The following is a 7,611-nucleotide window of genomic DNA, read 5'->3' as shown; positions in this document are numbered from 1 at the left end:
AAGTCACATTCTGGGGACAGCCCCACCCAGCGCTTTCCTCCATTCCTCTCCAGGGGCCCTGAGGATTCTTGGAGAATCAGGGGACACCTAGCCTGACTGGAGTCAGGAGTATAAGGCAGAGTGATGCAGGGTCAGAGGCCTGTGGCCCCATCTCCACCTGCCCTGTTAGCCCTGCTGCCCTCTAGGGGTCCCACTGGAGCAGAGATGTCTTTTCCAGGTGGTGCTGAGAGTTCTCAGTCTGTAGCACCCTCACCCACCCCTCCCATCACCTAAGAGCCTGTGCACCCACCTGCCAGGCTGCCTGGAGGCCCAGCCTCCCTAGTGAGGTTGAGAACCCTGGGATGCTCACCTATCCTATGGAGAACAGCTTCCCCCTCCACCCAAGGCCCCTCCATCCGCACTCCAGAATGCAGCTCGGCCCATGCTGCACCAGGCTATGGCAGAGACGGCATCATGCTGCTCACGGCAACACGTCATGGGGGACTGCCTTTGTGCGTTTCACGGGCTCCATTGATTCCTTACCACACCCATGCACCAGGAGAGCCATTATCACACTCATTTGACAGAGGAGGACTCTGAGGATGACGGAGGCAAAGTGACTCCTCCAGGTCACACAGTGAGCAAGGGGCAGAGCCAGGCTTTGAATCCACAGCTGTAGGACCCCTGAATTTACTACAAATGAAGACACTGAGGCACAAAGAGGGCCCAGGCTCAGAGAGGTGACATCCTGGCTTCCAGGCACTTTGGCCGCTACTCTTGCCAGCCTCCAGCAGGCTCCACTTCCCTGGCCCAGGACAGATGAGGTGCTCTGGGTGCTGTTCTTCTCCCCCATGTGTAGACCCTCAGCTCTTCTTTTGCTCTAGAAGGGGGAGGACACTGCCCGTTCCCTACCACCGCATTGGCTTCAGCAGAGATGCAACATGGGCCACACACTAATGCACGCCATCGCCCCAGGATCCCAGCAGCCTCTCCTTTCCAGTAGGGAACCCAGCCCCAGAAACCTTTGCCGATTTTGCCAAGCAGCCATCTCATTACTCCGCACAACTCTAGGAGGCAGGGACGGCTCTTGTCACCACGAAAAACTCAAACTCAGAGAGGCCAAGGCCACACAGAAGCCTGCACCCAGCTGCTAATTCACTCGAGGGCCTCCTCTCTGATAAAGGCAGCCTCACGGAGTCAGGTGACCTACAGGGTCCTTTGATTCCTTGAAGTGGCCTAGAGAGCCTTGGACCAGCAAGCTGAATCCTCTCCTGAGCCCCTCTGCTGAAGACCTCAGCTCTGGTTATGACTGTGAGTTGCTTGACACAGGGTGAAACTGAGGACTTAGGCAGATCTGAGCTCGAGTCAGTCCGTGCCACTTTCTAGCAGTGTGATCTTGGGCAAGTTACTTAACCTCAGCTTTCTCACCTGTCAAATGGAATTAATAGTAAAATCTCCCTCACTAGGCTTGTGAGGATAAAATGAAGAGTCAGTGAATGGAAAGTGTTTAACCAGGGCCTCACATCAAGTAAGCACAGGATAAACGTTGGCCTCTACACACTGAAACTACTGTTATGACTGCCATACTCAGGTTTGTTGATTGACTGATAAAAACACTAATAAGGTAGAAGAATCGTGGCTCAAGGAGATCTTGAGTTTCTACCTTGTCTCTCTGAGGGAGGACTGCTAACTAACTCCCAGTGTGCATTCTTCTCTCCCCAAGTTTTAGCTAGACACACGGACCCCAGCGAGAGACCACATCTCCCAGCCTCCCTTACAGCTAACTGTGGCCATGTGACTAAGGTCTGGCCAATGGCATATAAGCAGAACTAATTATGCAAATTCCACTTTGTGCTTTAAAAGGAAGAGGATTCCCTCAACTTCCTCCTGGCATTCTCCCTCCTCTGCAGTTAGAAATGGGAGAAACTGGAGCAACTGCCCTGGACCCAGAGGTGGAAGCCCCTGTGTTGAGTACAGCACAGCTGCTCCAGCAGCCCCAGACCACCCAGCCCTGGGCTCTTACGGGAGAAAGGAGTGAACTTGCTTATTTAAACCACTATGTTGGGGTCTTTTTGCTAAGTCTGCTTTGTCTACATTGTACCTAACTCATTCTGCCAATCACATGCTGTGTGACCATTAGACAGCCAACTCCCCCTCTCAGACCCCTGTTTCCATATCCCTGAAGGTTCTTCCTACTCTGACAGGACAGAAATTAATGTTTCTTCCATAACCAAAGAGGGAAGGAAAGAATAGATATTTATTAAGTTTCTACTACATGCCAGACACTGTATTAGACTGATGATGACTTTGCCTTCCAGGGAATGTTTGGTAATGTCTGGTATGAACCCCGAAAATTTGAGACAGGTCTCAGTTAATTTAGAAAGTTTATTTTACCAATGTTGAGGATGTGCGCCCATGACAGCCTCTGGAAGTCCTGACGACATGTGCCAAAGGTGATCGGGGCACAGCTTGGTTTTACCCATTTTAGGGATATATGAGATATCAATCGATATATGTAAAAAGTACATTGGTTCTGTCCAGAAAACTGGGGACAACTCAGTTGTGAGGTGTTTTTTTTTTGAGGCACAGTGTCACTCTCACCCAGGCTGGGTGTTAGTGGACCACAAACCTAAGTCCAGATACATTTAAGCACAAAGACATAGGGGCATTCATGATGGGAATTTAAAAAACAAAAAGCCTGAAATAAAAAGCAAATAATTAAACCAAGTACAAGATTAGAAATGCTGACAACATTTGTAATGGCGAGAGAGCGAGACTCCATCTCAAAAAAAAAAAAAAGAAACCCTATAGTAGGCAACTGGCATTGACTGAGAACAGTGAGGGCCAGGACCCTGGGGCGCAGCCTCAGGATTCCCCACACTTGCAGCTGGGGAGCCCGGGGCATGCAATTTGTGGGTGACCATGTCTGCGAAGGACTTTGCCATCTGTGTTTTCAGACCTGGGGAGAAAGAACCCCGTCCCCTACCCCTTCTCCACCATTTTAGATACCCCAGATGGACTCATTTTGGGGTTCCCACTGACTTCCCGGAAGGACACAAACCCTTCTCTGACCCCAGCCAGCTCGAGTGGCCACCTGTCTTTGCCACGGTGACCCTGCTCCCATGACCCTGCGGTGTCTAGAGCCCTCCAGGAATGGCAGGGAAGGGACGCGGAGCCAGCAGGGAGACCCCAGGGTCACTGAGGAGCTGTGCCCGAAGGCGGTGCATGTCTGGCCAGGCCCTGCAGGAGCTCCCACAGGATGGTACTGGGGAAATATGTCCACGGAGCCAAAGAGAAATTACAAGAGGCACCAGAAGGAACTTCCTTGATTAGAGATAGCTCCCATTCAGACGACCTACTAACAATATCTGTTAAAACATCAGCTGGACCAACTAATCTTCCAATCAAATACCAAGATGGTAAATTCAGATTGCACTCTGTCCTATGGGCAAGTGTGGTTTCATCTGATTGACTGCTATGTTCAGATGTGCAAGGATGAGCAGATGGGAGGGAAGGCCCCAGAATAGCACTGCTCACCTTTACTGACCAAATCACTCTACCCATCAGCACTGATGAAGCAGGAAAATAGGGTCTGGAGGCAGGGAACATAAGGCCAATTCACACTTCAGCTATGACAGGAAATGTCCTCTCCATAGGGCCTACCCTGAGTAAAAGACTTTGTAACTTTACTTCATCCCCTTCATTTACACAGGGCGTACTCCAAGTACAGGGTGTTTAAACTCACAAAAACTCTGTAACAGGGCCTGTGAGCCCCTGTGTTTGGCCCTGCTCCCACACTGTGGCCTGCACTTTCTTTTCAATAAATCTCTTCATTCCTTTCTTGCTTTGTTTGTGCGTTTTGTCCAATTCTTTGTTCAAGACGCCAAGAACCTGGATACTCTCCGCCGGAAACACCATCACTACAGCATCTCTGTGAACCCACTGCTAACAGGCAGTGATATCTGGGAACGGCCTTTACCAACAAGACTAAAAGTTAATTGGAAGACTATTAGTTCCAGGTATAAGTGGGTTTTTTTTTTTTTTTTTTTTTTGAGACTAGAGTCTTGCTCTGTTGCCCAGACTGGAGTGCAGTGGTATGATCTCAGCTCACTGCAACCTTCACCACCCAGGTTCAAGCAGTTCTCCTGCCTCAGCCTCCCAAGTAGCTGGGATTATAGGCACCCACCACCATGCTCGGCTAATTTTTTGTATTTTTAGTAGAGACAGGGTTTTGCCATGTTGGCCAGACTGGTCTCGAACTCCTGACCTCAAGTGATCTACCCACCTTGGCTTCCCAAAGTGCTGGGATTACAGGCCTGAGCCACAGCGCCCAGCTGTGTTTCTCTTTTCCTAAACATGCCTCACATAGAGTATCTCCAAATGCAGCTATGTAAAAGAGAACCAAAACTTGAGTGACTGCTCTGAATAGCTATGCGGAATTATTTGTAAGAACTGCTAAAGTCAGTCTGATTTAAATGCGCAAAGAGGCAGCTAGGTATTTAAAGTTTCCCCAGGTATTTTCACCTAAGTGATACCTCCCTTCCTAAGGCTGACCAAGGCCAGTTGATCCTTTTAAATTAAAAATAAAATGTCCCATGTAAAGGCTGGAGGAGTGTTTTACCAGAATGCCTTGACTTTCTGAGGTTCCTTTCTATTAGGTCGAAGGTCTATGCTCCAGGAGGAGAGAAAGACCTCCTCATAGGAATGCTGAAGGGATGGCAGGAGCTGAGCTGATCCCAGGCTTCACCACAATTTTATATGCCTGTTCGTCAGTCTCTTTTAGGGCATTCTATATTTTAAATTCTGATGTACCTAGGAGTTAAACAGTTGTTAAATAGATCATGCTTGTGAGTATTTCTCTCTCATTTTCTACAATTTACCAAATAAACAAAAAAAAGCCCATGAAGCCCTGTATTTGCCTTTTTTTTTTTTTTTTTTTTTTTTTTGAGATGGAGTCTTGCTCTGTCACCAGATTGGAGTGCAGGGGCGCGATCTCCGCTCACTGCAACCTCTGCCTCCCAGGTTCAAGTGATTCTCCTGCCTCAGCCTCCTGAGTAGCTGGGATTACAGGCACACACCACCACACCCAGCTAATTTTTATATTTTTAGAAGAGACGGGATTTCACCAAGTTGTCCAGGATGGCCTCAATCTCATGACCTCGTGATCCACCTGCCTTGACCTCCCAAAGTGCTGGGATTACAGGTGTAAGCCACTGCACCTGGCCTGTATTTGTCTTTTTATTACATGGATGAACTCTGTCATATGAATAAGTACTGTACTAATCCATTTTAATGGAGCCTTATTTTGGAAATATTTCAAACTGGTGCAAATGGAAAAGGCTTTTTTTTCTTTTAAAGCTAAAGACAAGAATGTCATGCTATACAGGTACAATTTGATCTCTGTTAATAAAAACCAATGTAGATATAGACATTTTGCCATTTGAAGTAGCCGTGTCCCAACCTGTTGCCATTGATTTTTTGGAAATGGCTTTAGAAATGTCCAAGTTGGACTGGACGCAGTGGCTCATTCCTGTAATCCCAGCACTTTGGGAGGCCGAGGCAGGCAAATCACTTGAAGCCAGGAGTTCGAGACCAGCCTGGCCAACATGGTGAAACCCCGTCTCTACTAAATATACAAAAACTCACCGGGCGTGGTGGCACATGCCTGTAATCCCAGCTACTTGGGAGGCTGAGGCAGGAGGATCACTTGAACCTGGGAGGCAGAGGTTGCAGTGAGCTGAGATCGCGCCACTGCACTCCAGCCTGGGTGAGAGTGACATTGTGCCTCAAAAAAAAAAAAAAAGAAAAAAGAAAAAAAAAAGAAATTTCCAAGATGTCCTTGAATTATCTAACCACGGACATTGGCAGTTCTCCCTTCTATCATGTAGAATACTTCGACTTAATATTCTTCCAGATACAGGGGGATACTTGCTTGTTTTTCAAAGTGTTTATTTACTGCTGCTACTATGATTACAATGTATTAAATTTTAAAACCTGTGGGAGTGGTGAGATGGGGAAGAAATCCTGTAGTGGACCTCATACACATTTATCTCATTGAATTCGGATTTTTTCTGAGTGATCCAGTGAATAAGTCTTTGGATAGGTGTGGCAACTCAGGGTCAGAGTGGTGAAGTGACTTGCCTGAGGCCACATGGCTGGTCAGAGGCAAAATTGCATTTAATCCGAAGTTCATCTCCTCCATAGCTTTCCCCACTAGCCAAAGATGAAGGATGTGAATTTTCCCTGCTGATTATAATTTGTGGCAATCCCACCTCCCACAGAAAATACACAAGGAGGTGCTCAAAATTTGGAGCTTCTTTTGGGCAGTAACTAACTCGCGTCGGTGCCAAGCCTTAGTCCGTGCTGTCTCAATCACCTAGGACACCTTTCCTTCTCCCTCACCTGCTGGTTAAATCCTCCTCAACCTTCCAGACTCACTGCTCAGGAGTCACCGCCAAGCTAAGTGGGGACTGCTCCTTAATGTTTCCAAAAATGAGACACTGTATTTCTTGACTTGCAGGTCTAACCAAGCTACCCTGTCACCAGCGTCAAATGCAGAGAGAACACTCAAAAATCATCAGCTTTCAAGAGCGTGGCTTCCACTTTTCTCATTCACCCCTCTGCCCATCTGCCTGAGGGCAGGTGCTTCACTCTTCAACAGCCCTAGTGCCTAGCAAAGGTGCAAGCAAATAACCCATGATGAATGAATGAATGAATGAATGAGCGAATAAATGAATGAACCTCTGCTTGACTGTACACGGACACCATCTCTGGGGCAGCTGAATGGGTGAATAAGCAGGAAAATTCTAGCAAACCAGGATTAGGGGGTATAGGAGACCTGCATTATTTTCTGTTAACCAGAGACAGATAACGGAGGACAAAATTGATGGACTATGGACCAAACGCATGGCTCCTAGAAGCATGACTCCAGGCTATGGAGGGCGTAAGGCCAAGATCATCAGGACCCACTGATGACTGATGTGGCCAATGTGGGGTGGGGGGATTTCCCCTCTGTGAGCCTCCCTAGGACCAGCTCTGGCTTCTTTTTCACCAAGCCCAGAACGTAAAAGTGGGGATGTGGTGAGGGCTTCCTGGAGGTGGTGATGTCTGATGAAGGAGGTTTTGGGGAAGAGGAGGATGCTTTGGGAGGGAAAGGGACATCTACCATAAGGGGATATGTAGGAAGAATGAAGGCAAAACCTAAGTGGACATGAGGTTATCCAGAGAGTAAAGCACTCAACTCTAGTGCAGGCTCTTTTGAAGCCTTTATTCAGTTAAATCAATGCTGCTCATTCATGTGGATCTTTGCAATGTTTGCCTGATTTATACAGGATAACATTTCAGGATCCAAATTGTTAACTCTATGCCTTGGAACATTTTGTGACCCCAGGAACACATCACGAAATATTTACCAAACTGGATCTTTCTGTTTACACTACAATGATAGCGTGTACATATTTCACTACATCTTTGCCAGCAGATGGAAACCTTTACAGTAAATATTTGCTCTGTGAATGGGAATAGAATAAATTTCATCACACTGGAAAAGCCAAAGTTCTCAAATTAGGGGAGTCAATTGTTACACCAACTCAACAGACTGTTTTCTGAGCATTTTTAAAAATGGAAAAATAG

General features: G+C 47.2%; 1 long non-coding RNA gene across 1 annotated transcript in view; it reads right to left on the bottom strand.

Moving 5' to 3' along the window:
- Positions 1-7,611, bottom strand: part of LOC129474319 (uncharacterized) — a 33,762-nt gene that overhangs the window by 21,425 nt on the left and 4,726 nt on the right. The window lies entirely within an intron of this gene.

This window comes from Symphalangus syndactylus, chromosome 24 (genome assembly GCF_028878055.3).
Source record: "Symphalangus syndactylus isolate Jambi chromosome 24, NHGRI_mSymSyn1-v2.1_pri, whole genome shotgun sequence".
Lineage (NCBI taxonomy): Eukaryota > Metazoa > Chordata > Mammalia > Primates > Hylobatidae > Symphalangus > Symphalangus syndactylus.
The sequence above is the reverse complement of the archived record's forward strand: the minus strand, read 5'-3'. Positions and strand labels throughout refer to the sequence as shown.